The 9,244-nt window shown below is 35.0% G+C and overlaps 1 pseudogene; it reads left to right on the forward strand.

Moving 5' to 3' along the window:
* Nucleotides 1–336: 336 nt before the first annotated feature.
* LOC143655636 (olfactory receptor 4C11-like) lies at nt 337–1,257 on the forward strand (annotated as a pseudogene).
* The last annotated feature ends 7,987 nt before the right edge of the window (nt 1,258–9,244 follow it).

The following is a 9,244-nucleotide window of genomic DNA, read 5'->3' on the forward strand; positions in this document are numbered from 1 at the left end:
TTAAAAAACTTGCATAAGATTATACAGCAAAATCAACAATGCTAGGACCTTTATACTGTAACAACACCTGCTTATTTTTACTTTTCCCTACAAAATCCTTGATTCTACACTGGAAGTCTCCACAGGTAAAGATCAGGAATCTGCATTTTATAATGTCCCATGTGATTATAATGAACAAAAAGCTTCTGAAACAACTGAGTTTTGCACTCAATAATTAGATATATGAAGTTGTAATTCAGAGTCCAAGTCTATTGCCCTTGACAAATCAACACTTTTTCAAATGTCTTTGCAGATAAACTATTTAATGGCTGTGTCATTTCCACATCTACTGAAACCATGGACCTGAACAGCAGTGTTAAGGAGTTTATTCTGTTTGGGTTAACCCAGGATGTTCTAAAGGAGGAAATAGTGATTGTGGTCTTCCTTTTTCTCTACCTTGCAATTCTGCTGGCAAATTTACTTATTGTGATAACCATCAAAAACTACTGGAGTGCCCCATGTATTTCTTCCTTTTCTACTTATCCTCTGTTGATGCCTGTTTCTCCACAACCACAGCACCCAGGGTGATTATAGATGCTATATCTGAGAAGAAAGCCATCTCCTACAATGAATGCATGACCCAGATCTTTGCACTTCACTTCTTTGGGTGCATGGAGATTTTGGTGCTCCTCCTCATGTCCTCTGACCACTATGTGACCATTTGTAAGCCACTGTGATACACAACCATCATGAACAGATGTGTCTGTGGTGTGTTGGTGAATCTGGCCTGAGGGGTATCTTGTGCCCATTCTTTAGCACAGATGATTTTAGCTGTGAAATTACCTTTCTGTGGCCCTAATGTTATCAATCAATTCTTCTGTGATATACAACCTCTGTTGAAACTTGCCTGCATGGATACTTATGTCATAAATCTACTCATAGTCTTTAATACTGGGACTATATGCATGGTGAGTTTTATAATTCTGATCATCTCCTATATTTTTATAATACATTCTCTGAGTAACCATAGTGCATAAGGAAAAAAAAAAGCCCTTTCCACCTGTGCCTCCCACATAATTGTGGTCATTGGTCATTTTCTTCTTTGTTCCATGTATGTTCACATGCACTCACCCTCTAATCATGCTTCCAGTGGATAAGATGGTAGCCATGTTTTACACCATCACTACACCCTTACTCAAACCTCTTACTTACACCTTAAGGAATGCAGAAGTTAAGAATACCATGAGAAAATTGTGGTGTAACAAATTGTGGTTTTAGGAGTTGAAGACTCCACTTACTAATTCTGTAAGTGTTTAAATTGATGGATACAACAGAGAAAATGTTCACATTCTGATGTTTGAAATATAATCCTCTTTCATGAAGACTTTTAGGGAAATAGGTAAAATAATATAAACATATTTTCAGTTGAGTTGGTGTCACACAGCATGAAAGAACATCAAATGTAGGAGACAATGCCCAAAACTCAATTCTGTTCTCTGCATTGCATCTTGTGAAAAGATTCTCCTATGCCTATTGTGTTAACTGCTTCTTTCTACATCATTCTAGTTTAGGTTTTTGTTCTCCTTGTTTCTAATCTTATTCTTAAAAAATTGTCCCTGATTTCTATGTGATATGTTTTGTTGGCTAGACAATATTTAGATCATATTTTCTTACTCAACATTCAGCCCAGTGCCACTGCAAAAGGACCATAAATATAAGTAATTAAGTCCTTATTTGATACTTCTTTTCTTTTAGTAACATACTTAAATGTGGTCTTTCATTCTCCTCTTGAATATGTACAAGGAGACAACTCATAATCATCTTTTTAAAATAAGAACAAACCTGACTATAATAAGTATTCACTGTATCAAGACACAATTTCTCATGTTTTAATATTTTTGTTCATCATGTTAACCATTATTAATTTATAATATTCAGTTTAATAAACTTTTTTGTAATTTAAATCAATGAACACCACACAAAACTTTTGATTGGTGAATTTATGACAATTTTATAAAATTGTGAGCAGTATATGATAAAAATCAACACTTCATGGATAGATTATGGATATGAAAAGGTAAAAACTGACATATTGACATAAAAGACAGATGTTAAGAACCATATAATATATTAGTTTAATCCATGCAAAGGAGAAGAAATTAACTGAAGTGAATACAGAACAGAGTATATCAAAGAAGTAAAATTTCTAATTAGGTAATAAGCACAATGTTAAGATAGTGAAGTGTCTCACTGATTAGAGGGTAAGATTCTTTGGGTAGCCTGTATCAAACATGTACTTCTAAGTTAGGTGGAATGTTTTGGTCTAAGAAGTTATAACCAATAATGTCCTTTGTTCAAATTCTGTCATCATAAAGGAACAGCATCTTGTAATTGGATTTCCTCCAGAGATTTTCCTCCCGGAATGTCCAGGATAAACATTTTTATACTCTTGACTTAGATTTTTCATAGCAGCTCATTAAATTTATATTCTGGTTCAGGTACTGTTGACTAATGAGTTCAGACCCCAAGAGCCAGTTCACGAGGAAGTATTGGGAGCAAAACAAAGAAAATTCTTTCCATATAGAGCTGAGGACTGGCTTCTAAACCTGTAGATTTCTCTAAATAATGCCCACATTCTTTACTGGAAAACCTCTCAATCTGAGACAAGATTTTTCTGGTTTCTGACTTAAACTGTCAACAAACTACTTGCCTTCTCACAAGTTTTCTAACATTATTCTATGCTATAGTTTAACATTGCTATATACAGAAGGTAAAGTTAGAGATTGAAAAAAAGTGAATGGAGGAAGGAGAGATGGTAATGGACCTAAGACAATGTTGTGAAGAAGGATTTTCACTTTATATATGAGGAATGGTCTCTGGACATATGCATCTGTGGAAGGATGGTGATGATCATAAAGTTCCTGCCCACCACTCCCTGTACACCCCGTGAGGTAGGACAATAGGGCATCGATGCTGTGACCCCTGGTCTTCTGTTCAGCTTTTAAAGAGTTAATGCTGAGCTTTAAACTTCAGCTGCAGACTTCATGGGACAAAAAAATTTCCCCTAAAGTTCGAAAACCTCCCCAAACTATTGAACCCTCCCCAAACCAGAAAAGATGTTAAAATCATGGGCCCCAGACATACCCTTAGTTAATAGCAGAAAGTATGGGCTCATAAAGACTGCTTACTATCTGCCTCAAAACAAAGTTGAACATGTGATGGCTGGCCACAAACTCAAAAAGATATCCCTCCCTAGAACAAAGACCTCATTACAAACCATGTAAGACCCTAGTGTTTGAAAGTTATGGTGGAAACCTGCCACTAGCAAAAACCTTCCTGCAAAGCAAGCTAACTCACCCCCACTCAGTGCGTGTCATTCCTTTAGCACGTCTGCATTAACTTCTTTAATATGTACCCTCTCTCTTTTTCCTTAATAAACTTTACTACTTATTTCTGCTGGTGCTCTCATCTCTAAATTCTTTTACTGTTGAGACTTCTGTACCTGGAACAGCACTCAGCTAACACTACTGTCAGAAGGTTACTAGTTACAGTTTCTTATTTCTTATTGTTAGTACACAAAATATGTTTATAGTACATATGTATAATATATATATAGTTTAGTATATTTATATGGTATATATATGTATATCTAGAATTGGTTGAACTAAAGTGGCTATTAAATATGTAAAATTAGGGCAAATCTATGAAATCATAGTTTAAAAATACCTCATATATATATAACAATGTTCAGAATTTGCAACACATCATCATGCAAATTGAATACCATTATTCATACACCAATCTTTCTGGTTCTCCTGATAATATTTTGATATTCTGTTTTATAGATTACAAAACTAACATCCAAAAATTTGAAGTTCATGATCACTACAATTAGTTGCTCCAATAAGACATTTCGTTCAAACAGACATATTTTTTAACACTATAGAAACATCCTATAATAGTAAATTTTATTTAAGTGAAAAGCAGAGGTAAGAACTATCTCTTTATTCTTTCTCTCTTCAAAAATTGTGAAGGAGACAGTGAAATGGGAGGTTCCTATATATAATACTCCCAGATTCCCCATTTACCCTTCAGATTCTATCCACCTTCAGTAAACAACTTTTTGTGTTACTAGCACAGGGATGCACAAAGTCTGTGATTCTGGAACCCACTGAAGCAGGGACAGTCATGGCCACTCTAAAACAGGTGGAAGATCTCCATAAGCAACAGCCTAAAGTGACAAAGAGAAATATGTCATGGCTCACCATTCTTCTTTGGGAAAGTTGCTGTTCAGGGGAGATTATGAAGAATGTTTTAGACCTAATTACAAGCTTGCTGCTAGTGCAGGCACAAGAAGGCAAGAAAAGAAATATGGTTTACAGGTGGCTTCCTCTGCCTAATTTACTAGCGCTCATGTTGCGTTTATTCATAAACAGATGTAGGAAAGTTCATTTATTGTTTCAGATTATTGCTCAATTACCTAACCTGATCCAAGCAAATTTCCACATGGTTCAGCTTAAACAATGTGTGACACTTAAACTGAAGTAGCCTCATCAGAAGGTCTTACTTACAATGGGTTTACTTCCACAAGAATGGATTAGATTTAAGAACGTGTTTTTCTTGGGTACATACAGCTTCAAACTACTACATATATGTCATTTAAATGAAAGTTTTGCACCACTCAGATTTTGGCATTTTAAACTTCATTTTAATGGAAAGGAAGGAAACATTTCTAAAGAAATATAAAATGTAAGTCAAGACAACAAGCACAGGAATACTTGATCTAGAACTAATAACATAACTAATACAGCTATATGTATATGCATAACCAGCATAGTCCTTTCACTGATCTAGATGATATAGATACCTCTTTGTCTGGACCTTGGATGTCCAACACTTGATTCTCAGGAGCAAGTGAAGACTGTAATCATATGGTTCATCATGTGATTTTCCATACAGGTGAGTGATTGAGAAAGAAGTACAGAAGTGTTAGCGTTATTATTTTATTCCTGTTTATATATATGTTTAACATCATACTTGAAAACGTAGCTACATGATCTCTAGTCAAATAAAAATTATTGTTTGTGCTTCACCAATCTCAATCTATGTATTTTGTTTTAATTTCATATTACGAGCACATATGCACCTGCACATACACTCCCTCTATTCATTGAAAAATAAAAGAAGATTTTCCATAAGATAGCAAAATCTAATATCATAATACTTCCTAGAGATAAACCTGCTTTTTTGTGTTTATATCAGATTTTTAATTTTAATAATTGAGAAGATAAATGAAGGATTAAAAACAGAGTTATTTTATACTGTTTCCCTTTGATGAATATTAATTTATTTAATCCAGCTATGATTTATAAAAATTGCTCAAATTATAAAGTAGTCTAAAGGAAATGAAATTATGTAAAAATTATTTAACATTTCCAGGTATTTCTTTAAACTGAGTCTTCAGAAATGGACCTGAGGACAAAGTTATCGATTTTAAATAGAGACCATATTGGAGTTCTAAACAAAGGTATTTTCATATATAACTTACTTTATCACCATAAACATTAATATATTTCATGTATAATCACAAAATCCTATTCTTACTATCAGCCTCATACTTTTTACTAATTTAAGATAGTTTTTATTATTCATACTCATCAGATGGATTTGTAGCATCTTTAGTCTTTCAGACATTAAATTTTTCTGGATTGCAAAGCACTTGCCTTCAGTAAGCTACAGAATACAAATCCACTTTAAAAAAAATTGGTTAAACTAATGGAAGCTTCATATATGTTTACATTGCCTTGTGAAAATTTTCAAGATTAGTGTTCCACAGGTTTTTAGATTTCTGCATGAACAAAGAAGTCATCCAAGTACCAATTCTAAACCAAGGCAGTTTTCCAACAAAGGTGATAGAAAACAAAGAAAAGCATATAAGAAGGGTTGCCATATTGGAGGGAGATTGTTTGATTTATTTCCCCTGAACGTTAAGACATTATTAAAATTGATATGAAGAGTGAGTGACATCAATGGCCATTATTTCACAATTTCAGAGGGAAAGTAAAAAATAGGAAAAAAGGGGTCCCCCAAATGTGGACAAAGTAGGAGCTAAAGGGAATGATCTCTGTTTTGTTCAGATTTAGAGTGAAATTTTATAATGTGTCAATCAGTCCCTCATATTAACAAGATTTCTATGTGCTCCTTAATATCTACTATATATATATCAAGATAATGTACAAAAGTGAAACACTTGCCCTGGGCAATCTGTCTTTATGTGGTTGTTTTCATTGCCAATAAGCCAGTCAGTGTAACATTGTTGTGTATAAATAAAGCAAGTAAGATTATTAGGCATATATCATTTGATGAAACCTGTATAGCTACGGTTCTCTAGAGAAACAGAATCAGCAGGAGATATCCATATATACATTATTTATAAAAGTGTCTTATGTAACCATGAGAATGTAGGGTCCAAGGTCTGTAGGACCGACCACAAGCTGGTAACTCCGATGAAGGTCTGCAATGAACTCTCAGTAGAGGCTAGCTGGACAACTGGGGGAGTGTAAGCATCCAAGGTCTGTAGGGCAGGTCACAAGCTGGCAACTCTGATGAAGTTCCTCAAAGAACTCTTAGGAGAAACTGACTGCACAACCATGGGAATGGAAGAGTCCAAAATCCAGAGGGCAAGCTATGAAGTTGGTGACTCCAAAGAAGGGTCTGGACAAACTTCACAGGAGAGGCTCACTGGATGAAGGAGGGAGAGTGATAGTTTCTCCTGAATCCACCTACCAATACTCAACTGTTCCACATACAACCGGAAATGCATTGAATCTCCCCAGAATAGGGTGCAACTGTTCCACATACAACCGGAAATGCATTGAATCTCCCCAGAATAGGGTGCAAGTCCTTGCATAAACTTGATATTTTACAACTTAAATACTGTGACATGAACAAAACAGCATTACAGTACTTCCTTCTATAATTGATCATGTGATCATTGTTTTATTTATCACTGCCTTCTTCCAATATCCATTCCACACTCCTTCACCTGCAGCAAGGACTCCAGCTGTCTGTGGCTCTTTGCCTGTTTGGGTGAACCAAACCTTCATTCCTGAAGTTTGAGAGCCGTTGGTAGGCCTGCCTGTATAGGGTTGTTGAAGTTTTCCAATGATTTTTTTAACGTTTTTTATTAATTAAAAAAATTAACAAACAAAACATTAAGATATCATTCTATTCTACATAAACGATCAGTAATTCTTAATAGCATCACATAGTTGCATATTCATCATTTCTTAGAACATTTGCATCGATTTAGAAAAAGAAATAAAAAGACAACAGAAAAAGAAATAAAATGATAATAGAGGAAAAAAGATTGTCTATAACATACCCCTTACCCCTCACTTTCATTTACCACTAGCATTTCAAACTAAATTTATTCTAACATTTCTTCCCCCCTATTATTTATTTTTATTCCATATGTTCTACTCTTCTGTTGATATCGTAGCTAAAAGGAGCATCAGACACAAGGTTTTCACATTCACAGAGTCTCATTGTGAAAGTTATATCATTGTTCAATCATCATCAAGAAACATGGCTACTGGAACACAGCTCTACATTTTCAGGCAGTTCCCTCCAGCCTTTCCACTACAGCTTGAACAACAAGGTGATATGTATTTAATGCATAAGAATAACCTCCAGGATAACCTCACAACTCTGTTTGGAATCTCTCAGCCATTGACACTTAGTCTCATTTCACTCTTCCCCCTTTGGTCGAGAAGATTCTTTCAATCCCTTGATGTTAATTCTCAGTTCATTCTAGGGTTTTTCTCAGTCCCTTTTCTGGTCACTGATCAAATCACTCTGGGATTCATTGGGGCATCACTTTGGACAAACCAGCAAAATCTCATGTCCTACCTGAGATTCCAAGTACTGTGACATTCAATCAAACTATCTACATGAGTTATATTAGGAAATGCTCTAGTCAAAATATAAATTTTGTAACAAATAAACATTTTTGTTTAGTCTCACACATAAGGTGACATTTTAAGGTATTAATTATCATCTATTTTCAGCATCCTGCAATAATGAAATTCCTTTGTTCTTCCTCATGCAAAAACATTTTTAAAATTTGTACATTGAACATTTCACTATTATTATTTACTCTAGGCATTCCTAGATTATACCATCTCGATCTTTACATCTATCTTTCTTTCTGATTTCATTTATGTCCCCAGCCCTCCTCCCTCTATCATTCTCACATGCAGCTTCATTCAGTGTTTTAACATAATTACATTACAGTTAGGTTGTATTGTGCTGCCCATTTCTGAGTTTTTGTATCCAGTCCTGTTGCACAGTCTGTATCCCTTCAGGTCCAATTACCCAATATTTAACCCTATTTCTATCTCCTAATGGTCTCAGTTACCAACGACATATTCCAAATTTATTCACTAATGTCAGTTCATATCAGTGAGACCATACACTATTTGCCCTTTAGTTTTTGGCTAGTCTCACTCAGCATAATGTTCTCAAGGTCCATCCATGTTGTTCCATACTTCATAAGTTTATTCTGTCTTAAAGCTGCATAATATTCTATCGTATGTATATACCACAGTTTGTTTAGCCACCCGTTTGTTGATGGACATTTTTGCTGTTTCCATCTCTTTGCAATTGTAAATAATGCTGCTATAAATATTGGTATGCAGTTGTCCGTTTGTGTCTGTGCCCTTAAGTCCTCTGAGTCAATACCTAGCAATGGTATTACTGAGTCGTATGGCAATTCTATATTCAGCTTTTTGGAGGAACCACCAAACTGCCTTCCACAGTGGTGGCATCATTTGACATTCCCACCAACAGTGAATAAGTGTGCCTCTTTCTCCACATCCTCTCCAGCACTTGTCATTTTCTGTTTTGTTGATAATGGCCATTCTGGTGGGTGTGAGATGATATCTCATTGTGGTTTTGATTTGCATTTCTCTAATGGCCAGTGACGTTGAACATGTCCTCATGTGCCTTTTGGCCATTTGTATTTCCTCTTCTGAGAAGTGTCTGTTCAAGTCTTTTTCCCATTTTGTAATTGGGTTGGCTGTCTTTTTGTTGTTAAGTTGAACAATCTCTTTATAAATTCTGGATACTAGACCTTTATCTGATATGTCATTTCCAAATATTGTCTCTCATTTTGTAGGCTCTGTTTCTACTTTCTTGATGAAGTTCTTTGATGCACAAAAGTGTTTAATTTTGAGGAGCTTCCATTTACTTATTTCTTTCTTCA

The sequence above is a fragment of the Tamandua tetradactyla genome, chromosome 2 (assembly GCF_023851605.1).
Source record: "Tamandua tetradactyla isolate mTamTet1 chromosome 2, mTamTet1.pri, whole genome shotgun sequence".
Lineage (NCBI taxonomy): Eukaryota > Metazoa > Chordata > Mammalia > Pilosa > Myrmecophagidae > Tamandua > Tamandua tetradactyla.